Here is a 26,403-nt window from a genome sequence, read left to right on the forward strand (position 1 = left end):
TTCCACTGTGTGTTTTGTAGACTGTGCTGTACATTTGGGGCAATGGATTATATACCCCTAGTATTAACACTCCATCAGTTACTTCCACCCCCAAATGTTATAGTTCATCTTTTTAACTTACGTTTCAATAACTTACCTCACAAGAAATGGGGGTATTTCTAAGTGTTCTGATTAGTCTCAAAAGTGGCAGGTACACACCAGTAAGTTATATTTCTGGTTCTCTGTTTTTCTCAGTTGGTTTGCTACGAGCTGCCTGCCAGCTTCTTTGCTATTGCTGAAGTGTAACTCTTACTGAGGCAGGGAAAGAACCTGGTCTTCTTACCTGTGAAACAAATATCTTCCAAGAGTAGGCTCGGAAAACCCTTCCACATGCGCCAATGTACCGTTTCCTAAAGTGAGCCCAGCAGACTAAAAACACAACCTCTGTGTGATTCATAGGCTAACACTCTGAGACTCCTAAATCACAGAGTGAACCTTAACTGCACTGTGGTATTATTGTTAATAATGGTCAAAAGGTATTTATGAGAGGTGCTTAATCTGCTGGCATTAGGAAACTTTAGAACCCTTGGTAAGGAGAGTAAGTGATATCCTGAAGTGGATGCCTATCCACCAAAAATGACGATTGCTAGCATGAAAAGTACTCAGTCATAATGTTTAAATATGCTTGCAGATCATAAGTTGTGGTTTACCAGAGTCAGTATATTTGTGAAAAGAAAAATATATTTTCGACTAACCAGTGCGTTTGGATTGCAAATTAACCAGCCAGCGTAGAAAACTGATACTGGTTTTGCCTAAGATGTGACGACAGTTATAATCAAGAGGACTATAGTGATTCAAGTTTATTTACATGATTCTCAATATTCATGGAAAACCTTAATAGCTGCTTACGACTGGTGGTGAAGTATCAGTAGCACTGTTTTTGATAGCCATGACTTCTCCAAGGCCTAGCTTTTAGATCTCAGTCCATTCTCCAGCAGTCTCTTGTCTTTCTTCTCTTTCAGCTGCTAACATGGGCATTATTGAGAGCTCCATTCTTTATACCAATCTCAGTGTCCATGAGCCCAGAAATCTCTGGTTGAGATCAATGGAAGTCCATAAGGCAAACACTAAGCTTGAGGCTAAAACATATGCTAAGCATGAACTTGACGTAGAGTAGTTACAAATGAAGGAGTTCATGGTATAAGAAAAGTATGCCAGCCTTTCTGTAGAAGAGGAAGACACTGTGGGAGAGTTCAGGTACAAAATAAAAATAGAATTTTATTGGTAACATTATGGTTCTTTAGCAGCACGTGAAAGACTACCATGGCTCTGCTAGATGCTGAGCTGACAATTGAATGATTATCACTAAAGTCTCATTAGAGAAGCCATCAGTCTGCTGTAAGCTGTCATCTGCTGGCTCGGTATGGGACTAGAGAAAGAGGCAGGTATTCATTTGTCAGTGCTCATTTGGAGACTGGACCTGCTGTGTGCTAGCACCATGCAGAACAGCAGATCAGACGCCCTTGTCCTGAGGGAGCTTCCATTCTACTCTAGAGATGCAATGAAGAAGGGAAACAGTTAGTTACCCAACAAGTCATTAAAATGGCAAAATTGTATCGTATGAAGTGTGAGAAACATGAGAAAATATGTAGAAATTCTTAGACAGTAAGAAGCTGTCAGGGGGTATGTGGCAATATCTTTCTTGACCAAACGAATCACAACTGCATGAGCAAGTAGCAAGATACCATTAACTGTCACTTGCGACCCATCTCGAATCCCCGTGGTGAGAATCTAAGCATGAGTTCCGGGTCTCTAGGCACATGTATAGTGTAAGAGAATACAGGACAGCAGTGAGAGGTAGCAAACGTCAAGTCCTGAGCTCCACTGCAAGAGTCTGCACAGAATGTAGCCTTTTTGGGGTGAAACAATGAACATTTGTGCAATGAAATACAACCTGCAAATACATTTAACACATGGGGTCTCATTTCTTCCTCTTAGCAACCACGTACATTGGTAATTCCTTACTCTTGTATCCTTAAAATATGTGATTTGTCAAAGATAAAACATTTAGTACATAATGGAACTGGCACTTGAGTACCACGTAGTTACTCCCAAACCCCAAGTTCTTTGCCCACAACACTGTGTGTGAGAGTCAGGACTCTGCACGTGAGAGATTGACATGCCTTTAAAGAACTTAAAGAAACAAAACCTGGTCCATATTAGGATAGAGATTCCAGTGGCCAGAAGTCACCCCAGAGTGGATCTTTAAGGACTGGTAAAGTTTGCTTTGAGTTCTCACAGCACCTTCTAAGGATGAAAGATCAATTTCCATTGTTCAGAAAACCATCTCTGGTTATATTACCTTTCTCCAAATCCCACATCACCCCCCCCCCACCAAACCTAAAAATCTCACTACCATTGAGTAACTCTGTACCAGAGTGGAAAGTCTCATCTTTCTCCCAAGGAGCAGCTGGTAGTTTCCAACTGCTGACCTTCCAGTGAACAGCCCACCACATAATCATTGTATCGTCAGAACTCCTCAAGCCAAAGAGAGAACATATAGAAACCAGGGTGCAGTATAGCACCGATGAAACACACAACTTTCCTCTAGCTCTTTGGCGCTTCCTTCACCCCACTATCATGACCTTAATTCTACCTTACAAATCAGATTAGACCAGAGCATGCCTACTGCTATAGATAAGAGCCCACAACACAGGGAATCCAGGATGTAGATAAACCCCTCAGGACCAACAAGGAGAGTAGGGATACCAGGAGGATTAGGGGAGGGTGGGGGGAGAAAGGTGGACTTGATCACAAAGCTCAACCTAAGACTCCCTCCTAGGGGGACAAATAACAGAAAAGTGGGTGAGGGGTGACAAAGGACGATGTAAGATATGGAAAAAATAATCTTTAACTTATCAAGAGTTCGTGGGGAGCTGATACCAGGGGCTCAAGTAGGAAGAGAATTCTTGGAAAATGTTGATAGCGGCATATGTGTAAATGCGCTTGACACATTAGAGGAATGTAAGTATGGAATGTGATAAGAGATATAAGAGCCCCCAGTAAAAGTATTTTAAAAAATAGGTCAAAGTTGTGGATTTATGTTTCTAAAATGTTGCTAGGTGATGTTGATGCTACAGACGGCTACTAATATAGGAGCTTTGAGTCCAGGGTGAATCATAGCGACTTTATTAAAAATATAAATGACTTAAACATCAAGCACCCTCAGATCTCTTACTGACGACCCCAAGATCTCTAACTGAAAGGAAGATGTGCAAAAGTGTGGCCACTCAGCCAGTCAGCCTCAACTGACACCACGCACGATAGTGTGTAGACTCATGCACTGGAGGGGGTGACCCTGGTCTTGATGAGCTTAGGGGTCGATTAAGCCTTTAGCGGTTTGATTAGTTCTCGATATTGGGGTAGACCCGTGTCCCTGTGCTTTCTTCCTTTCTGAATCTTTGCTCAAAATACTACAAGACAGCCGGTTCAACTCCCTCCACCCAAACCCTCTCTGCTGAGATCAGCGCTAACTAATCCATTCCAAGCAGGATTTTCCCATTTCTGTTGTCAGCAGGTTCGCCTTGTTAAAGGGTAAACTCTCTGGGGAGAGAAGAGTCTCCCTTCAGTCTAATCTTTGGTTGGACAAATGGGTGCTTTGGTCCTGCTGGTTGCTGGTTGCCATACGGAGCGTGTGCTCCTCAAGCCTTAGCTGCCTACGCAGCGGAAGCCTGCATGAGAGTTTCTCACTGATACGGCCTCATTAATTCGCTTATTAACGTGGTTTTTCGCCACTGAACATTAGCCATCTATTGTTCTGACGGATGTTTCTCTAGAAAAACTACTACAGTGTAAAAGGAACTTAATTTTTGGAAATTTGTTGAAAACCTACACGTGCACACACGCACATACACACACCAAAAGATCAACAGAGTCAACAGAAAGGGCAGGTCTACCACCATGAAGATCGCTAGCAGTGTCCTTTATAGTCTTATAGTCGGGATCACCTCACTCCTCTTCCCCTTCCCTCCCCCAACTCCCATCTTTAACCCTTGGCAAAAACTAGTCTGCGCTTCATCTCTGTAGTTTGGTCATTTCCAAATGTTGTATGAATGGAATCATGCTGTAGCCTTTTGAGGTGCTTCTTTCCCCTCAAGATAATTACTTTGTGATCTGTTGACAATGCTCTGTCCTTGCATCGTTCATTCTTTTATTGACTAGTCTGCCATGATACGTATATACTGCTGTTACTTTCACCAGTCATGAATCAGAATGAAATCTGTTTTTGTTACTTGTCGTTATTCTAATTTGCAGCTATTACAAGTACAGGTCCTCTGAATCTTCATGTATAGGTGCTTGCATATATATAAGTATATGTTTTAATTTCTGTGGGATAAATAGATGAGTGCAATCGTTGGCGGTTTAGTTTTACACAAAACTGCCAAATAGCTTTCATACTGGCTCCACCCTTTTGCATCCACATCCCCCGTGTACGAAAGATAAAGTTTGTCTACATCCTCATTGGCATTTGGTATTATCGATGTTTCATCTTAACCATTCTGCCAGGTGTATAGTGAAATCGCAGTGCGGTTTTATTTTGCATTCCCCAAATGGTAATGATGTTAACATCCTTTCACCTGTCTATTTACACCTCTAGATCTTTCTCTGTGATAGGTCTCTTGTGTTTTTTCCTATTAAAAATGAATAATTTATAGTTTATGCGATTGTTCGTTACTGTTGAATTTCGAGAGAGCTCTACTTATACGATATATTGGATATGTGGACGGCATATATACTCTCCCAGCTTGTAGCTTGTCTTCTGAGCCTCTTACGGTGTCTTTAACAGAATAAAAATTTTAATCTGATGAGGTCCAATTTATCCATTTTTCTGTGTACAGTTTGGGATCTTGGTGTTGAATTTAAGAATTTTTATCGTGTCATATCCTGAAGATTTCTATTTTTTTCTACAAGTTTAAAAAATATTACATTTATTTTATTGATCCATTTTCAGTTGATTTCAGTATGTGATCTGAGATTTAGGGATTTTGATGCTTTTTAATATATGTTTTGTCCTATGCACATGAAATTGTTCTATCAAAAATACTTTGATTTTGATATTGCCTCTTTTATTAAACACAGGTTTTTTGCTTTGTTTTTTAGAGGATACCATGTATGAGATGCTGTTAGGTAGTAAAGACCTTTAAATTAACAGAAAATAGTTTCTGAAATGTTTCATAGTATACCTGAGGAGATACTGTGCTACTCTGAGTAGAATAAAGAAACAAATCTAGAGACGCTCATATATGTAAGAGAGAACTTTATATCAAAGAACAGTGGTTTCAAATTTGTAATTACCCAGGGAAGGCTTTTTAAGAACATATTCTGGGACTTTGATCGTGCATATCCTGAGTACTGGTGGTGTAGTGGTTGAGCTGGGCTGCCTACTGCAGGGTCAGCAATTGGAAATCACTAGCCAGTTCTGCAGGAGAAAGACTGGGCTTTCTACACATGTCAAGAGTGACCGTCTCAGAAACACCCAGGGGCAGTTCTACCCTGTCCTAGAGGGCCCCTATGAGTTGGTGTTGAGTAGTTTGCAGTGCGATGGTGTTTTGTTTGTTTGCTTGTTTGTTTGTTTTATCCTGGGTCTTCCTTCATGGAGATTCTGAGTCAGCAGATCTTAAGGGGATCCTTATAATCTTGTTTTTCAAGCTTCCTGGGTGAGGAGCATTTGTGAGATCGTAGGCAGAGTCATTGTTGTTGCCTTGCCATTTCTCGTCTGGACAGTTACTGCGTAAAGCAAACCTCGCCTACCGTTCCTAGAGTTAACACTCTCCAGGTCAGAGTGGGAGCGCTGCCTGGGTAGACCTCCAAGACAATCCTTACCCTTCCTGAGTGACCCTCTTCACACTGACCAAGCTCTTTCCTGGCGGAACAATCTAGAGTTAACGGATGGTTTCAGCCCGTTGACCAGTGATCTGAAAAGCTCAGCCCACAGACAGCATGTGTCAGAAAGTGAGTTATTGCAGCTTCAGTTAGGGCCACATGGAACATTTTATTATTTTTCCCCTTTAGTCCATTTTTAATTTACTGCATTTAGGATTATACATAATAAGTACATGTAACCAATGTCACTGAACAAGTCGTATAGGAGTTGTTAAATGAATACCTCACTACTCAGTAAACGTTTACTGAACACATTATAAAACTGTATTTAAAAGCAAAATAAAATTTAAGCAAAAAAAGAGGTGGTGTCAGTTGGGTAGTAATCAATAACAATACAAGGCACAAGTTGCTCTTAGTGTTTTGCCTTTAATTTCTGATGATAGAAGTTAGAACTTTAGAGATGACATAATTTCCATTTTACCAAAGGAAGTATTTATAATTGCCTCCTTGATATTTCAGAGAACCCTTGATTACCTCCTTCCCTGATGCATGCTCCTTCCCAGCCATTCACAGGTGCCTGTTGCTCACGCCCACACCTGGCTGCTGTTCCTGTCCTCGTTGCCCATTCCCCATAACGATTCCATCAACAAGGTCTACCAACTGTGCCCTCGAACCTACCTGTCCCTCTGGTCACCTGCTACACCAAGAGAACGTCCATCCCATCAGGTTACCTTCTTGTCTGTGCTATTTTTGGTAATTGACTGGCTGGAATTACCTGCTTCTACTTTCGTCTCTCATGGCCCATCCGGGATTTCATCTGCCGAAAACCTTCTGCCATTCTCTATCACATGTAGGTTGAAAGTCCATGATGGCCTCACCAAGCACGAGGTACAAATCCTTTCAGATCTGGCCCAGCCTCTCTCTCTCACCTCAGCTAAGATCTCTCAGCTCCTTGCCCGCCCTCCCTCTGCTTCCCTGGGGTTCCCTGAATACGACAAGAGAACAAGAGATGGCCACCTTGGGCCTTTGCTCTGCTTGCTCCCGAGACCTACCACCCACCCACCCAGCCTCCCATGGCTCAGTCTGTCAGTACACACAGGTTGCTGCTCAAATTTTGCCCCCCATGAGCCTTGTCTGCCTCATCTACCTAAACTCCCACCCCTGTCACCGTCCAACCCTTGCCCATACTTCGCTTTTCTTCCTTGCCTTTAGTACTGTCCGTTGACCTTGAATCTTACATCTGTTTGGATGTTTATTTATTAGATCCCTGCCCACTAGAATCTAAGCTATAGAACAGAAGATATTTAAAGGTGCTTGTTGATTTCAACATTCCTCCGAAGAAAAACTCCGAATTCATTGCTATTGAGCTGATTTCAGGTCATACCGAACCTGTGGGGCAAGTGAAACTGCCCCTCTGAGTGTCGGATGGGAACGAAATTCGTACCAGAGCAGAAAGCCTCTTGCTCCGGCAGCGTGTCTGGTGGCTTCAGCATGCTGGCCTGGATGTTAGCAGCCGGACCTGGAACCCCTACCCCATCAGCGCTCCTTGGTCTTTCCCCAGGACATAGTTTTGATGGCTTAATATATTTGGAGTGAAAAAAAAAAATGGAATGAATGAATGAATGAAGAGTAAATAGAGTAGTTGTCACCCTTTCGGGTACTCTCATTGCACTGCCTTGGATTCCCACTCCTCTGACATGCATGCCGTTTCTGTAATGCAGCTGCCATATGTTGTGATGAGTGTGAGTCATTTTACACACCCTCTTGTTTGCCTTTTGTTGCTGCTCTTTAATATTTATAAAGCACAGAGCCATTCCTCGAACAGTCAGTCCTCACCACAGACGTGTCATTTGTATGCTTCAGTATGACCCAACCACCGAAGCGCCCAGAGAATTTACCTCCTGCCCTTTACGCCGGTGCTCCCAGAGTTCAGTTTGGAGAGAACTCTGTGTGGTAGAGTGCTCAACTCGCCGGGCTGCTAACCACAAGGTCAGTGTAGGCACCCACTGTTTGCTTTCAGGGGAGAAAGAGGAGGCCTTCCGTTCCCTTGGAAACCCACAGTGGCAGTTCTATATTATCCTATCGGGCCACTCGGAGGCAAAGTAGACTCGATGGCAGGGAGGGTGTGATAAAGACACGCTCCCCCAGATCCTCAGAGTCCCCACAGACAGGAAAGTAGTCCCCGTGCACTGACTGCCTCTCCCAGGCTTTTATAGACCCAGATGAGAAAGCAGATCATATGTATATGCAGGACAATAAAAATCTCACTTTGGGACCCTCAGGCTAATGTTTTATCTTACTTTGCACACAAATAATGTACAAAATGGATTGTTTGCTCTCCGCCTCCTACCATGGCTCCTTGTCCACAGCGAGTCATCTCCTACAGGACGTGTTGCCTGTGTTCTGTGTGTCCTGAGCCTGACAGGTGTGAGTCTGCCCTCCTTTTTTCATGCACGGAGCATTTGGTTTTGGACACATGAGAGCCAACAAGTGTGGCCAAGGGCAAACAGTCCCATATGCATGTTGGGTGGAAGGCTCCATGCGGAAAGCTAGTGCTTACCACAGTGTACCCACACGCAGACCCTCGGAAGGCTGACAACCCTGCCCAAGTAAGAGGCGCCAATGTACCAGTGGGCACCTTGCCATGGGAGCAGATGGGTGTGAGTGGAGGGCCCAGGAACAGAGCACGCATGTCTGCCTGCTGTGGCCCCATGCATAGTCATCCCTTGTGTCTGTTCTTTGCAGGAGACAGATTCTTGAACAGAAAGGCTGAGTTTACAAACTAAGAGTCAGGAGGAATGAGCTCTCAGCCCTTAATTAAAACATGCAAGTGAACGAATTAACATTTGGCCTCATTTAGTGGCGCTTGTATAGTAACTGGTTACAGACCTCAGATCCCAAATCACGCGTCCCTGAAGGGGATGCCAGGCCTCTTCTAACAGTTCGCACTTGCAAGCTCACGGAGTAGCCTCATCAGTTAAAAAAAGAAAAAGACCTGTGACGTAGGAGAGTCACTGCATGCAACCACATTAATTACCTTTGGAGGTTTTTCTAGCGTGACTATTTTTCTCTTACATTTTACTAATTTGATACAACGAGCGCTAAATTTCATTTATTTTTCTGCAAATTTCAGAAGATGACTCTACTTGCAACCGAAGTAGGACTCGGCTTGCAACTGAGGCAAACCGATGTACACATTTAAAGTCCACTTGAATGTGACCTGTGATCAATTCTACTTGCGCAGGTGGGAAGCTTGAAAATGAGGAGCTCTATGATTACTAAAAAGTAGATGAATTGCTTCAGATGCTTTGTAAGCATGGTTTCCATCTAAGTAGGAAGAAAATAAAAACAACCTCTGTCAGACCCTCTATAGCAGTGGTTCTCAACCTGTGGGTCGTGGGGTCGAATGACCTTTTCACAGGGCTCACCTAAGACCATCGGGAAACCCATATTTCTGATAGTCTTAGGAACCGAGACACCATTCCTCTATCCGTCTCCAGGCGGCTCTGCCCATGTGCAGATACGCCTACCTGGCATGAAGACTGTTACCCATGCTACCCAAACTGCGAGACAAAGTTTCATTTATTTGTAATTAGAAATAAATATTTCACAATATAGAATTACATATTGTTTTTGGGATTAATCACTATGCTTTCATTCTGTTCCATTTGTAACAATGGAAAGAAATCCTGCATGTCAGATATGTACATTATGATTCATAGCAGTAGCAAAATGACAGTGATGAAGTAGCAACAAAAATAATGTTATGGTTGGGGGTCACCACAACATGAGGAACTGTACGAAAGGGTCATGGCTTGAGGAAGGTTGAGGACCACTGCTCTATATCATGCATGACTATACAAAGGGGTTTCCAAAAGTTCATGAAAGATTTCCGGGGTCCTCTCACTTCATTGTTTCTTGAACGTTTGGAAACCCCATGTGCTGTAATATTTCACATTTAAAGTGCACCTCACACTCAATGCAGCGTTTCTACCTGCTCTGCCAGTGTGTCCTCACCACACCTGGTGAGCTAGCTCTTGTTCATTGCGATGGAGTTGACTCCGACTCAGGGGGAATCCTGATATGAGGGAAAGAAATATTGTCCCATCCTGCACCATCTTCACAATCAGTAGTATGATCAAGTTCACTGTTGTGTCCACTACTTATTTTGAGGGTCGTCCAACCAAGGGGGATGGCCATTGTCCAACACTGGATAATAGTCTGATGTGATCGTGCATTTTTTCCTGGTCAGATGTTTGGAAATGGATTTTCAGGTCTTCCTGCTAGGTGAGTCAGGCAGCCCGATCAGTCCCACTGTGCAGGAAGAAACAAGGAAAGCAGGCTGAATGTCTCAGACTCAAATTGCAACACCGTTGCCTTTGACATTTTACCTTTAGTGTGGTAAATATATCGACAAATCATCTAGTGATAAAGTCTAAATGGTCGTATTTTATGATCATGCTTTCCATTTTTCAGATGGAGACTTACAGGGAATAATTCTTTTCCGATGGTGTGTGGTATCTTGGACGCAGACTGAAAAGTCTGCGTTTTGAACTTGCTGGTTGATGTCTGTGTTTGTGTCAACAACCAGGCCCTCCAGGGCTTTGGGTGGATGACCGTGTCGTTGGCGTGTGTTAAAATGTCAAGTAATTATGCCCATGGATGCTCCTGATTTTTGCTTTCCTGTATCCTCTGCCTGTTGTTCATCTTTGAGATGCTACAACAATATCACTGTTGGAACCAGATGGCCTATTCGTTGTTTGACAAGCTCAAAGGGTGACCTGCTTGCAAAACAACAGCAATCAGTAGAACTCTGTAGTACATTGGTGTGCTCTATGAAGCATTTGTATGAAAATAGCCTTGTAAAAATATCAATTTTCATTTTTTACTGCTGTACTCACACTCATATTTTTTCTGAACTGAAAATACTACATTCTTATTTTGACGTGCTAGAAGCAACATGCCATAACTACCGTTCACATTTACCATGAAAAATTACTGAGCTTTTGCTTTTTGACCTAAGACCAATAATGAAATTTTTCCAGTCTTGAGATTTAATCTCTGGAAAATTAGCTCACTTACAAAACAAACAGAAAAACCACTCTCCTGCTGAAGCTTGGTGGGGTTTCGTTTGACTCCTATTATAAGTAGCCTGTTTAAAGAGATAGCAGTAGGTTAATTTATGAACTGTTTTTTGAGTAACTGATATCCATTGCTGGATTTGGGAAGAGCGGAGTAGTTTTCTTGGGTGGTTGGTATGCAAAGAATCCATGCTTTTCAATTTGTCAGTGACTTGCAGAAAAATTATCATTTTTAAAACTTTGTGTAGATACGAGAGGATTTCTTTTAAGCTGTATGCATTTCTCAGAATTTCAAAGGGAAAAAAGTATATTCTGGGAAACAGTGTCAGCCTGGCCATTTGTGTCAGACAGAGGACCAAATTCAGTCGCTGATGCTTAGAGCCTGGTACTTGAGAGTAAGTGAGTTTGGGACATACTAGAGCTGCACATAATAGATGCATTATCACATAGAATGGATGAAAGCTACATTTCTAAAACTCACCAGCTCTTTGTCTTAGGCGAGCATCTCTAGAAAAGCAAAACCATAAAGCTTACTTATAAATGTACACCTCTGGACACATGTATGTCAAGGAAATTGCTCACACAGCTGTTGAAGCAAGCAAGGTCCAAATCCATAGGCCTGAAGCTGGAGACTTCTCCTGACTCACATAGCCGCGGTGTCAGTAGGTCAGATGGAAGGCTTCTGGCTGCAGAGATGAATGAATCCAAAATAAATCGGCAAAATAGGCTACTGACAATGCCCAGAATCAGCAAGTAATACAGCAGGTTACAGATTCACGTCTAAAGAACCAGAAGGTAGATACAGGATCCCAACTTGGCAAAAAGCAAGTAAGCTTTTCCACAGTGTCCACTTATTTTGGAAGCAGTCTACAGTCCCATGGAGATCTTTTTATGAGAAGATTGCTACATCTTCACTGCCAAACCATTGAGAATCCTCATCCAGCCAAATTGCCACAGAGCTTAAGTATCACACTTTATTCCTTTCCTTGAGGTCCTAAAAAGGGGAACAGTTAAATTGGATACATATCCAAGGAAATAAATTTTTTGGAAAGAAATCCAACTTGATGTCAGCTTTGTGGTGCCTATGGAAGGCAGGTATGTTATGAAAATTCAAGTGGACCTCTTTCTCTCTCAACCCCGAGGCTGCTGCACTCCTCAAGAACAGGGAGCCAAGACAGAGTGCATATTTACTATACTCTTCAAATGATCAGGGTCCTGAGAAGCGCAGGGAGATCCACAGAGCTTGCTTCTTCTGGTCCCCCCCAGCACACCCACAGGGGGTTGTGCTGAATGACCGAGGAAGAGATGTTTTCTTCTGTTGTCATTACTTCTCCATGGCTCCCGCTCTCTGTCTTTCACCGCACTTGCTGTTGCTACTTTTCTTTCTGCCAGGTTTCATCCTTCCTTCTGCCCTCGGCTGCTCTTGTATCTCCTTCTGTTTGATTTGTGGAGTTCATCGGGGTCTAGTTTACACTATTCTAAATGTGATCTCTCCTTACTAGATTGAATGGTGAAATCTTCGGTTTATAAGTATTGAAAAAGAATTGTGAGGACACAGATTTTTTCTTTGTCCTTTAGGGATTTTGTTAAAGTAGAGCATTTTGGAAATTATCTTGTTCTAAGGTAAACAGTTCCATGGTTCAGGTGAAATCACTCCCTTCTCTAAGACCTAGTAGTGAAAGTAGATGTGAGTAATTACTCAGTTTGGATTTTTCCTGTAGAAAGAAGCCACAGGCTTCATAGAAATCCAAAAAGAATCCAAAAGAATGTCCGGTGTAAGGGGAATTTCCTATGGAATTATATTTTGTTTTGAAGAAAAGTAAAGGAAATAGGTTGACAAGACAAGATGTTTTCTAAGAATTTTTCATATTCCACGGTTCTTGTTTATATTCGTGTATTTATCCTTTTTGTGCATTTTTAATACCATTTCAATATCACAAATCTGAAATAGGCCTGTTTCACGGATGTCTCTCTAGTGCTCTTGTTCTGTTTCTCTGTGTTATAGGATTGTAAGGATGGTACATCCTTGAACTCACCACTTCTTTGCAACCCTGTCAGGCTCCTTAGCAGAATATGTGCTAATAGAAAGGAATGGTTGGTGGTAGGAGATAAAAACATGGCCATCACAGGGACAGTGGATGATTTAATGTGGCCTTTCGAGCCGAAGTCTCAAACTCCTACCGGAAGACCTTTTCCCTCCATCTGTCTGGTAAGAAGTCAGAGAGAGAGTCATAGGGTTCACCTCTGATTAAGTATCCACAGGATTCCCTGTAGGGCCATCCTGCTGCATGGAAAGTGAGCCCTTTGAGAAGCAGGGGGTGAGATCTCATTACCAGTAAGAGCCAGGCATGGAGCACATCCTCTGGACCTGAGATTCCTGCTCAGTGACCTGGATCCAGAAAATAACTCTAACATCAGGGGGAAATCAGAAAACCCAGGTGATGGAGAAAGGAGCAGACTGATGGACTTCCCGACCCACAGAACAAGTTGAGTTGAGGGTTTTCGTGCAGGAGGCTGGTCTGCAGAGTGGGGTACATGCAATTGGAGAAGTTGGGCTTGCTGACCCATGGAAATGGAGCTGAATGCCTTCAGACTGAGGCTTATCGCAGACCGGTATGCGCTTTGGGCATTATTTATTAGCAGACCTGAAAGAACTTGGTAACATATCCTGTTAAGCAACCCAAATCTGAGCATTTATCACTGGCATTACGTGTTAACTGCCTTCATAAACCCTTTAATCTGCATAGCCATTGCAGTGGACATCAGAACCTGGGGATCAAGTAGTGAGTAGTGAGGACTCGTGAAAACTGCATGTTCAGGTGACAAATCAAAAATGTATTATTCATCCAGGAAGTTTGCTGTTAGGCTCTTGAGCAGTAAATAGCACTCTGTGAAATTGTTCACATAAAATAAGTGAGGGACTTAAAAAGAAATAGTCTTGACTTAATAGCTTTTTTCTTGTTCGTTGTCTGCCCTTGAACTCTGTAGGTGAAGATCGGTTGATTACAGGATTGCTTGTCCGACACTCAGCTCAGATCCTAGTCTCTGAATCTCCCCTGGTTGTGTCCTCTGGGGACATTTGTTTCTGAATCTCCATCGCTAACAATGGGCATCCTCAGGCTAGCTCCACCACGGGGTTGTGGTGAGTTTGTGAATGTGGTGGTTATTGTGTGGCATGGAGTTGAGAACCGATCACTAGTCTTTTCCTGCAGAGGTCTTTATGGGTTTGAACTACTTACCTTTTGGATAACAGCCACGCTGGAAAGCACTGCACCACAGGGCTTTTTGGGAGAGCATTACTAGGAACATGCGAAGCATTCTATAATAAGAGCTATTACGCTAAGAATTAAACAATAGTAGAAGACTATTCACATCTGTATTTTACATCTTCATGGAAACATTTCTACTAATAGAAATATGCAAAACTGTCACTTGTAGAACTGTGCTTCATGCAATTGACTAAGTCCTCGGTAAACGCTTTCTGACTCTCCCTAGCATAAGATAGTTGGACCTTCTACTTATTTAAGAAAGCACCATTTTTACTTTTTTCCATTTTTGCAAGGTTGATGTTTTCTTAATGAGAAGGGGAGAAGGTGGTGTTTTGAGAGGGGGAATATTTATTTTCCATTGTCTAATCTTTATTTAAAATAGGGACACATTATAAATGGGTTTGCTTTTCAACTGCAAGAGGCGCAGGGAGGAACTGCCGGTGCTGATACGTAGATATTGATCCCGCTAACATGGAATAGATGTTGAACGCTCAAGCAGAACCTCAAGGGAGTTCACACTTAATTTTTATGTGCATTTTTCTCAGAAAGCATTTGGTCATAAGTTTTCCCTCTCGTCTTTTTGCTTCATAGTCTAGTCTGTCCCGCTTACTTTTGTATGTCTTCTTCCAAAACCCACGTGCAAACACATAGCTACATGTGTACATGTAAATGTAGTGTGTGTGTGTGTGGTGGGGGGGGTGTGCAGCCAAACTTGGATCTAATAGGTAAGATATTTTGCCTGAGGGAATGTCGCAAGCATACAAGTTAAAAAGGAACTCCAAAGGTCAGTTAGTTAAATTCGTGTATTTCAGTTCCTACTTCCCACAAAACAGAGTCGCCTGCTTATCAAAGAAGTAGATTTCTTATCTTTCCTTCATCCCCTCTAAAGGAATATTTTTAGTGATTCACCAGATGCTGCCCAAAGTTAATAAAGAATGGCATTTTGATAGTAGATCCTCTAGATAGCGAGAAACCTCGGTGAAAAGAGACAATGTCTCATTTTTGTTTTTATTCAAGGCCCTGTGCTTTCTAGAAAAAAGAGGTGAAATCATTTAGGTGACAAAGCAAATCTTTATGTAGAGGTTGAAAATACGGTGAGATATCACTGAATACGTATTATTACTAGATTAATTGCTCCAGTTAACGTTATTTGTACATACGAGTTATCATTTTTTAAAGTAATTTTTATTCTACAGAACAAAAACAAAAGCCTAAGGAGCTCTTCTGAACAGCAATTTTGTGGCATTGAATGCCTAGTCCAAGGTCAGAGAAAATCATTGGTAACCCAGAGCTCGGAACACCTAATCTTTAGTTATTAAACTGTTACCTAGACTCCCAACCCATGAAACAAAGAAGCTAGATACTGCAGTTAAACAACACTCCAAGCTTTGCTGTTAACAAACTCCACGGAGTCACTAATTGGGGAAATTCTCTATGAATTCCTTATTTTAGGGAAGTTGCTTAGCTCCCTGTTCGCATCCAAAGTAGTTTTATGTCCTACATTGGATGAGGATGTCAAGAAAAATGTTTTCTCCTTTGCAGAAAATGTTACTATAGCTGCTACTGTGATTGATTCATTGTATTATTCAGTGTTTTTATTTCCTTTTTAACCAGTCAGAGTCTTCATGCTTAGGTCTTAAAAATTCCATCTGTTTCTAATACACGGCTGCCATGAAAGCCTGCCCTTGAAGTCTGAATTTCCCTACAACAATTAGGCATTGAACAAGACCTTGAAATTAGACAATTGACAGAGCTCAGGAAACTTGTGCCAGATCTATTAGAATTGATTGTCAGAGTTCCTTGGGACTCAGGGAAGAGCATTAACTTCACAGCCTGGGGTCTGTCTCATTTCAAGTTTAGAATCACTGCTTAGGCTGCTAGGGCCTTTCCCCATGCTCAGCTCCTAGGACAGAATGGGGTTATAGACTATGACTTGGGAGTGGGAGCTAAAACATAAAAGGGACCCGGTATTGGTGGGAAATCCTAAGGTTATTTAGTGGTTTCACCTGAGAAACACTCTTTTTCATAAAATTTTATTTAAGTAAAATTAAATCAATAAAGGAATCTGTGGGTGGTCTAGACACTTTGTGCTTGCCTACTACCTGAAAAGTTGGCGGTTCGAATCTACCCATCAGCACCGCCAAGGACAGGCTTGGTGGTCTAATTCCATGAGATGACAGCATTGGAGTTCAGTTCTCCTCGCACACGCATGAGGAGTCTATTGAAAATGATTCAACAGTAATAAGTTTTGGGTGGTGTGAAGAGTTCATGTGCTTGGCTTCCCACCCAAAGGCTGGATGTTCAAGTCTCCACCTGTAAGCGCCTTGGAAGAAAGCTTGAGTCTCTGCTTCCCCAAACACCAAGCATTGAAAACTGTAGAGAGCATAGTTCTGTCCTGATACCCAGAGGGCCACTATGAGTCAGCGTCTGTTCCACAGTACCTGTTGGTTTCTTTAAGCCAATAATGATTTGTGATCTGGGCAACTTAAGAGAGTTTTAAGTTGAAATATTTCTCCAAATAGCGTACCCCAGAACTAACGCAGCAGTGTTATGCTATATAGTGAGATAAGTCTTCTGGGGTGCAGAGCCAGTTTTCTAGAAAAAAAAAAAGGCCTTCCTATCATTATGCCTTATTTCCGTTGTACCTCTAAACTCACAACCAATTGCCTAAGTGCTTTTGATTTTTAAGCATCCAGAAACCCAAAACCACTGTAGTCCAGTCAATTCTGATTTATAGGGACCTTACAGGACAGAGTAGACCTGAAACCTGGCGGCATAGTAGTTACGCTTGGGCTGTGATCTGCATGGTTGGTAGTTTGAAACCACCAGCAGCTCTGAGGGGAAAAGACTGGACTTCTATTTCCCTAAACAATTACAGTTTCAGAAGTCCACAGAAGGTTGCTGGGAGCCAGCACCGACTGGATGGAGGGGAGTCTGGGTTTGTGGACTCTGGCCAGTGCAGGCTGTCTCAGCTTGCCCCAACAGTGGGGTTGGACAGAGGGTGCCAACCACCGGCCTTTGCGTTCTCCACTGAGTATTTTGACCATTGTGCCAGCAGATACCAAACTCCCTGCTAGCTGGTCATTTGCAACTCATGGCGACCTTACTGAACACAGTGGAACTGCCCCTCTGGGTCTCTGAGACGGTAAATCTTTACAGGAGTCAAAAGCCTCCCCTTTCCCCCATGGAATGGCTTGTGGTTTCCAACTGCTAGTCAAAAGTGTTACCAATGCCCCACTAGGGCTCCTTAAATGAGCTCAAGAATGATAAAATTGTCATATTTACAAATGGTATTTTTATAATTTTACTAGACTTGAAGGTCTTAGCCTCACACATGGATCCAGTCTGTCATAAAAACAGTCTCCATCAGCTCTATGCAGTAGTATATGGCCGCCCTGTCACCCACCACCTCCGAGTCAAACCCAACTCCGAGACCAGAATCGGATTCTGAGGCTGTGGAAGTTTGTGGGGGCAAAGGGCCTCATCGTTCTCCTTCAGAATAGGCAATGGCTTCGAACTTCTGACCTTGCGATTAGCAGCCCAGTGTGTAACCTGCTAAGCTACAAAGGACTCACCACTGCTGCCTGGCCGGGTTCCCTCGGGGGTCATCCACACATGAGCAGCGTGCCCTGTCTTTCTCCCCAGGGCCAGCTCGCGACTTCTAAATGCCAGCCTTTTGGTGAACTGCTGCGTGTGTCACTGTCATTCTGTCACCAGGGCTCCTTCTTCAAAGGACAGACACCCCTGCGTTTTCCCTCATGTGACAGCACAGAGAGACAATATATGAATCAAACTTGAAATGTGGGTTCATTTTAGAAGAGCACCTTATCACGTGTTTGATACTTGTAGTAACCTCCATGTTGTCACGCCTCGCACCTGCATCTAACCCTCATGTTTTTCACTTGCTTGACCCTGAGACAGAGGCTGTGAACGTGATAAATTGTCTTTCTGGCTGTACTTGCACGTCTGGGTCACTGTGAGCCAGTTAGAGTCACTGAGATGTAGGAGGATGTCCATTGTCATGGCTGCCATTCCTTTTGTCCTACGTCGCACAATGGCAGAGTGAGTAGAGGGGAGCAGCCAGCTGTCTTGTCCCCCCAAGGAAAAGCTCTGGAAAATAGAAGTGACTCTAAGTCCAACATGTCTCAGCCACTGCACGGTCAATCTCTGGTCAACTTGAGTGAATGCGGTGAGGTCTAGCCTGTCAATCAGGTCATAGCTTGATGACCTCATTTGGAGGTGCGATGGAGAGAAAGAGCTCCAGACCCATGCCCCCTGCCTTGCATTTTCTGCTGTAGAAACACTCAGAGAGCTGGAGGAGACACATGGAGACCCGCATCAGCGTTGAGATACTTCCACTGCCACTAGATCCTCAAGACCTCGCACCCACTGGCCTGTGATCATCCTGCACTCAGCAAAGTTGCATGTGCTATGTGAGTCTAAAGAGGATTCATGGACTAGTATCGGATATATGCGCTAATATCAGACTTAGGGACTTGATCAGGACTGGGCTGGGCTGTTTCCTCAATATACAATTACTCTTTTATATAAAGCTCTTTCTTATACACATATGCGTGTGTCTCAATTTGTTACTGTAGTCAACCTAGACAAACATATGGACCCACCCTGGTGACAGCTGGCCTCAAGAATTCTTGTTTTATGGATGATAAAGATTCTATAAGTTGATGTAGATTGGTTGACCCCCCTCTCCTGTATACTCTACCCTAGGGAATATCATGGTATAACATCTTCATTGTGGACACAGTTTAGTTCATTCACTATTCATTAAATTAGAATGCATGATGTAATTTGCATATAATATAGGAAGGTACAATGAATTTTGGTGAGAAATATTAGTCAGAAAATATAAGGCGATTCCCCCCACTGAGAATGGTAAAAAGAAAAGTGTGTAAGTAATTTACATATATTATTAGAGATTATTAAAAAAAAATTGGCTCAGGCTTTCCAGCATCCGGCCCAAAGGGGATGCAGGATGATGAATAACACAATTCACCACGTTCTTAAGGGAAATGGACCAGTTGCTTAGAGAAGGCAAACTGTTACTGAGTAGGAAGTTACGGAGCCACTGCCCCATGGTGGTCACAAAGTGACCATTGTGTACTGGAATGAAGAAACTCTGCAACTTCTCTCACGCAGTGACATGTTTTGCACGTGTCCTTCCTTCCTCCCCCTGCACCATCTTAATGTAAGCTGATGACATCTTCCTACATGGCATTTTAACAAAAACAACGTTGGAGGCCATCAGTCGGAGGCAATGATCAGCCAAGAAAGACTCTCATGATTTTCTGAAGGTCTCGTTTAATCGATGCTAGAGTTAAGGATACTTCGGGAGAATAAGGAATACGAGTATTTGCTTTGAAAAATTCTTTTTTAATGGTTTCTCTCAACTAACTTTTTAACCTAACACTGAGTCAAAATATTTTTAATAGAGGAAATCATGAGAGTCTTTCTTGGCTTCTCTTGAAAATAAAAGTGTGCATATATATCTACACACATACACATATACATATGAGTATACATGTGTGCCTGTGTGTATATATATAATACATGTGTGTATATGTTTATGCGCATATAGAAGCGACTTTCTTCTGGAGACATTATTTGCTGATGCTGGTGTCTTGCACTCCCGCCCCCAGAGGCCACTCTGCCAGCCCCCTCCCAGGGCAGCTTGAACTGCCCGTCACAACCGGTCCTCAGGATGAGGCCTGGGCCATCCTCCGAAGATTCCTGTGTTTTAAAAGGACACTTGCAAAAGTGGCAACCCTTTAACCAGTGTGAAATCGAGAAGGAGGTCTGACAAGTCGTCACTTTTTGAGCTAACTACAATTGCAGGAATCCACGGAGCCGTGCACTCTGCCTGGTAAGAAGGCTCTCTCCCTTTTCAACATTTCGGCTTTGTTATCGATGGAGATCTTTCCTTGTTTCCTTGTGTCACTCTTGTGGGGCCATTTGTTTGCATCCTGTCTTGATTTCTGTAGGATTTTCTATAGATGAAACCCAAATTAGGAAAACCTATAGAGACATCAGGCAGATCAAGAGAGTCAGAGGGGCATGGCGGGGGAGGAGTGTGGGGGAGCTAACAACAGAGAGTACAAGGAGCACAACATGTACTGGAATTGATGGTCAGGATGCTTGCACGGCTCTGTGGAGGCTAACTGGACCGCGGACATGCAGGATGTGTGAATTGGATACCGGTATAATTGTTAGAAGAAAACGAATTTGTACATAAAGACAAAAGAAAAGCAAATAGCCACATTAAAAAAAAAGTTGTCTTTTTAAAAGACCATTTTAAACGGTGTTCCCGTGGTCATGCTGGATCATTCTAGATCCCGCTGACATCGCTCTGGTTCTTCTTCTTCCTCCTTCAGAAAGTGCAATTGTGATGGCACTGCGGTGTCGTCACGCCTTAGAAGACCTGTCTCCAGTATCACTTTTAGTTTCTTCTCACAAATATCCTTCTTTTCCAGTTCCCTTATCCTGGTTTCCCTCTGCATACCACTCACCCCTCTGTTTTATATGATCATACAGGGAAAGGCAAAATTAATAGTATTATAATTCTATTAAAATTAATACTAGCTAGATGACTAGGGACTTATTAAATGTTAAATTCTATGTCCCCAACCTTGACCGATACCCTGACATTTCACCCTAATAACAATACAACCAAAAGCTACTGTCGAGCCGATGCCACTTCATAAGGACCCATAGGACAGGGTAGAACTGGCCCTGTGAGTTTCCAAGACTGTAACTTAGTGGTTCTCAACCTTCCTAATGCCGTGACCCTTTAATACAGTTCCTCATGTTGTGGTGACCCCAACCATAAATTTATTTTTGTTGCTACTTCATAACTGTCACTTTGCTACTGTTACGAATCATAATGTCAATATCTGATATGCAGGATGTATTTTCATTGTTACAAACTGAACAGAATTAAAGCATAGTGATTAATTACAAAACAACATGTAATTATATATCGTGAACTATTTATTTCTAATTACAAGTAAATGAAAGGTTGTCTTGAAGCATGATGTAGCAGGGTGACAGTCTTCATGCCGGTACTCATATGTGGGTGGATCTGCATGTGGGCAGACCAGCCTGGAGACAGATAGAGGAGCGGTGTCTTGGTTTTCCGATGGTCTTAGGTCTTAGGGTCACGACTACAGGTTGAGAACCGCTGCTGTAACTGTATGTGGGAATAGAAAGCCCATGTCTTTCCCTTGGAGTGACAGGGGATTTCAAGCTACTGCCTACAGTTAGCAGCCCAACGAGTAACCGATATACCAACATGACGCCTTTAATAACAAGAGCATATTGAAAATAATTATTTATTCTGATTTGACAGATGAGAAAGGCTCTTTGAGGTCACACTAAATAGGAGAACTGGAATTTGGACTCAATCCCCCTCTTGTAATCCCTCCACTTCCCTTCTTCTGGAAGTCAAGGTGAACAAGGGTGAACCCTGTTGGTGTTACTGTCATTGCTACCGTGGAATTAGCCAGGGATGGCTTGCCCATCCCTCCCTCATGTCCCTCGCTTCACACTTGCCCCCAGGACACATCCACAGCCTGTTTCAACCTGGAGATCCCTGTGGCATTGTACAGCAAATGGAACTTTGGGCATTTACTTTTCTAACGTTTAAAAATGGTGTTGAAAGGTGCATCCCTCTTCACTCAGGTCCCCAAATCAGTCTGAATCCAAAAGAGGAAGCTGGCTTTGCTGGAAATACCAGCCACAGCTTATGACTTCTGGGCTGCCACTCTGTGCATCCTCCATCTCCTTGGGGGGGGGGGCGGGTTGTATCCTGAGCAGCACTAGGGAGATCAGCAGAGGAGTGAGTGCCAGTCCAGCCAGACCGTGTTTCTCCGTCTGTCTTGTAGGCACTAGGATAACTCTTCTGGGACTTAGCATGGCATTAGCATTTGAAGGCCACGACTGACTCATCTGTATTTTTATTTGAAAATTCAAAATCATGGTATGGATACACAATAAAGGGTCTTGTTTTTATTGTCCTTATCCTTTTATTTGCACATATAAACCACTCGGTTAATAAGTGTGATTGTTTTTACTAACACTTAATTATGTAAGAGATAAATATTTACCCAGAGAAGGAGCCCCGATGGCCTAAGTGGGCCACCAGTTGAGGTGCTCACTAGAAGGTCAGCAGTTTGAAACCACCAGCCGCTCCATGGGAGAAAGATGGGGCTCTCTGCTCCTTCAAAGATATGCAGCCCAGGAAACTGGCCGAGGTAGTTCTAGTCTGTCCTAAACAGTCCCTGTGAATCAGAATCCACTCAATGACAGAGGAGTGTTGTATTTTTTTTAAGTTGTAAAGATTCTATAGAAAGTGCAAGGCAATGTGAGGACCGGAGTTCTCCCCAGTCCATTGAAAATCCGTCTTACATTCTTTCATTGTTCTCTGTACAATCCACCAAGATTTTAAACCATTTTGATTTTGTGTGCTAAGAGATTTGAAAAGGTATCCAAAAGTCATGAAACAAAGAAAAATAAGGCCTTATGCCCAGATGGTTTTTTTAAATTGCCCAGTGGATTTTTTTTTTTCCTTTTGAGAATCTTCTCCCTCAGAGTAAAAAAAAAAAGAACATGAAAATCTTCAGCTAAAAGATTAAGTCCTTTGAATAAAGTGCCTTTCAGGGAACTGCCCAAAGACCACTGAGAATAAAAGTGTCTTCTGAACCGTTTAATTCAATTCAAAAAGCATTTACTGAGCGCCTCCTAGGTACCGGCTCTTGTGAAGGCCGCTCTGGGGAATGCAGAGATGAATGAGACTCGGCACCTGCCTCCTGTGAGCCCGGACGCCCGCGGACGTTAGTCCACAGCAGGGCAGGCTGGGCTAAGTGACTCAGGACAGCACCAAGTGACCAGGGAGGAGAGAAGAAAGATGCACTCGGCCGGGAGCAGGTTGAGAGTCCACTGAAGTCCACTGACTGCAGCGGAACTGTTACATGAAAATCATCAAGGGAGGGAAACCCGGCCCCATTTGGGTCCGAGAGACTAAATGAAACAGGAAATAGACTGCAAGCAGCCGTTCGAGGCCCCTTGGTGAAACTCAAAGAGCCACCTTGCTTGGACTTTTGTGGTGGCAAGTCATCTCTTGACACAGAGTGACCGATGTGACAGAGTAGAATTTCCCCAAAGGTTTTCTCAGCGGTCACCTTTATGGCATACTTGACTGGATGGTTCTCCGGTGGAGCTTCTGAGTGGGATCGAACCACTAGTCTTTGGTTACCTGCTCAGCCTTGAACTGCAGTGCCATCAGGACTCCTCAATGGGCTATAAGAATGTGTGGACACTGCTGGAAAATCTCCATGGAGACCGCTTTTAGGAGGCCTGCTGGTGTCACGGTTCTGTGTGGGCGCTCACCACCAGATCAGCAGTTCGAAACCACCGGTGGCTCTGAGGACGGAAGACGAGGCTTTCGACTCCTGTGAAGAGTTACGGTCTTGGAAGCCCAGTGGAGGCAGTTCCCACACTCCTAAAGGGTCACTGTGAGTTGGCATTGACTCAAGGGCGGGGAGTTTGCTTGTGGACTGAGGTCTTAAGCGCCCTGGCGGCACTGCCAGGTAACCGTCAGACTGTTCTGTGAGGATGTAGGGAATCCAGCCCACCAGCCACTCTGTGGCAAGAAGAGATCATCCTGCTCCTGGAAGAAGTTCTGGCTTCTCAAACCCTGCGGAGGGCGGAGCTCTGCATCCGAACCAACTCGCTGGCGGCATTTGGTGTGGCTCTGGGTACGGCAGGCCGCAACACTAGAATTGTCTGTCATCCACGATGTGCAATAGCAAGTTCTTAGGGAAACTTAAAACAACAAACACCTAGAGGGGAAGCTGTGGTTTACCTACCCTTCTCCCTAGTTCATAAAGAGCCCTAGTAGTACAACGATTGAAGCACTGACTGCTTCCAAAGAGCAGGGGTTGGAACCCACTCACTGCTCTGTAAAAGAGAGATGTGGCAGTCTGCTACCAGAAAGATGGACAGCACTAGAACCCTCATGAGAGAAGTTCTGTGCTGTCCTATCGGATCATAGAGTTGAAATCGACTTAACAACGGGGTGGGGGTGGGTGCCATGCTTTCTCCCCAGTGTCATGGAACGTTATGCATACCAACTAAAGTAACGTGCATCCCACTGCCTAACATTACCAACCCCCTGTCCATCTCCCTTATAAGCGTGATCCTTCGAGTACGGGAACTATTCGCTTCTATAGCATTACCACCTAACTAGTACAAATAGGAGTAGACTTCTTTTGTGAGATGGATGCATTCAAAACACGTAAAAGCTGTGATTACGAGGGTATTTTTAAGAAGAACCGCCCTGGGGTAGAAGAGTAACTAGAGACTAGGAAGCAGGGCGTGAGGCAGGCCGAGGAGGAAGCCGCTTGCACAGGAGATGGGGAGTGTTTGGATTGGGGACTATGCAGAAGACGGAATGAAGATTTCTTTAGAGTTATCTAGCTGGAGTGACTGTGAATGACAATGTTTTAGGGAATCAAATGTCACATGAAATAAAAAGAGTAGCTGTGAGGGAGACACATAGCAGAGAGGGAGCCAGAGGGTGAATGCTGCTTTGGATAAGGTGAGTGTTGACATTCATCCATGGGTGTGGCACCCAATGGAAAGCATTATGTCTATATCACTGAAAGTGAAATAAAAGATAAGCCAAAATAGCTTGTTTATTTACCCATGGCATGTGCCAACTGTGGTTCCCCGTGCTTTATACATGTGTCATCTCATTTAATTCTTAAATAAGTTGGGGGTCGTTATGACCTCCTGCCATGAAGAAACGGAGGCCACATCTCATGCAGCTGCTTCTACGGGAGCTGGGATTAAAACCCCACCGGCTGATACAAGGCTGGGAGCACCCCGTCACTCTCTGATCCTGCCGTGCAAGATTGCAGGGCATTTTCTTGGGACTCTGGGAGAGGAACAAAGTGATAGGCTTTTGTTCTCGCAACATCTGGCTGACCAAAATAGACTGGAAATCACATTGATCAAAATGTACAGAGAGAAATGATGATGCCTGCCGCCGGTGTACAGGCTCTGCAGCCTGCCATCTCAGACACTCAATAGTCAGTAGGTGTCAGCCCGTTCACTCCTGGCATGGCCCGGGGATCTGCTGAGAATGGTCACAGCCGTGAGACCCCCCCTCCCCCAGCACAGGTCTTCTCTCAAACACACACGGGGTCGCCATGAGTTAGAATCATGTCAAAGACAGCTGGGGTTTGGGTTTCAAAGTCTAGCTAGTAGCTCTCAAGCCTGTGTTTCAGGGACCAGAGACAATAAGCAAACAGTAAGAACAGCAGCAACAACCTGGTAGCATCCCTCACTGCAGGAAGGTCTTCACAACCTTGACTTTGAAGTGTTGCCATCCACTGACTCATTTGTAACACCTGTTTTCTGGAAATGTATTCATTTCCTAAAGGGGAAGACATGCGCGCGCGCGCGCGCACACACACACACACACACACACACACACACACACACAGAAATGATGAGGTCAAAGGTTGAACATTAGGTGGCTGCTCTTAAACTTTTAAGACCTCAGTTTCGACTCACTACATAAGATGTAGCACATTGTTTTTGTAGATTACGTTAGCCAGGTAACCTTGCTGTTCTCCAAGACTATGGCTCTGCCCACCCTCCTAGGATCAGCAATTCATTTTCTCAAGAGGTTTTGTGATGGCTAAGAAGTTTTTATAACTTTGCTCCCTGTATACACTACTGTATTCATGACTCTATTTCCTGCACCTATTAATAATTGGCTACTGATGAGGAACTGTTGATCATCATAATAATTTATGTAAAGAAATAAGCTAGGAACAGGGCACATTGGTTTAGCATATGGCACTGAGAATAATACAATTATTAAAATACACATAAAAAGTACACACAAAAATAGCATCCCTTTTAAGGATATTTGAATATTAACATAAGACCAAGAATGGGCTAATGCATTTCCTATGGTTTACCTTTCTCCCTTCCTTATTTTGAATATGTGAATGCATTAGAGGTTGAGATATTGAGACCAGCACTAGGGATACAACACTGATCCCATGAGTTGGGGCTCTGCCCCCAAAGTATTTGCACATTGGTGTCAGCAAGCTTCAAGAAGCAGAATTTCAGCCATCCAATAAGCAGTTAAGTTTAACCATTTA

At 43.4% G+C, this 26,403-nt stretch overlaps 2 protein-coding genes across 12 annotated transcripts in view; both read left to right on the forward strand.

Moving 5' to 3' along the window:
* LOC101663508 (tubulin alpha chain-like) overlaps positions 1-26,403 on the forward strand; it is a 147,182-nt gene that overhangs the window by 100,210 nt on the left and 20,569 nt on the right.
* The window catches only part of DTNA (dystrobrevin alpha), a 373,548-nt gene continuing 367,219 nt past the window's right edge, over positions 20,075-26,403 (forward strand). For 10 of the 11 annotated variants that reach the window (XM_045296183.1, XM_045296186.1, XM_004702946.2 and 7 more), the window contains exon 1: positions 20,075-20,093. The gene's annotated coding sequence lies outside the window, so the exon portion shown is untranslated. The remainder of the gene's footprint in view (positions 20,094-26,403) is intronic. The other variant, XM_004702951.3, reaches the window with a different exon arrangement.

The sequence above is a fragment of the Echinops telfairi genome, unplaced genomic scaffold (assembly GCF_000313985.2).
Source record: "Echinops telfairi isolate 266 unplaced genomic scaffold, ASM31398v2 ScPeMD7_7400;HRSCAF=8409, whole genome shotgun sequence".
Taxonomy (NCBI): Eukaryota; Metazoa; Chordata; class Mammalia; order Afrosoricida; family Tenrecidae; genus Echinops; species Echinops telfairi.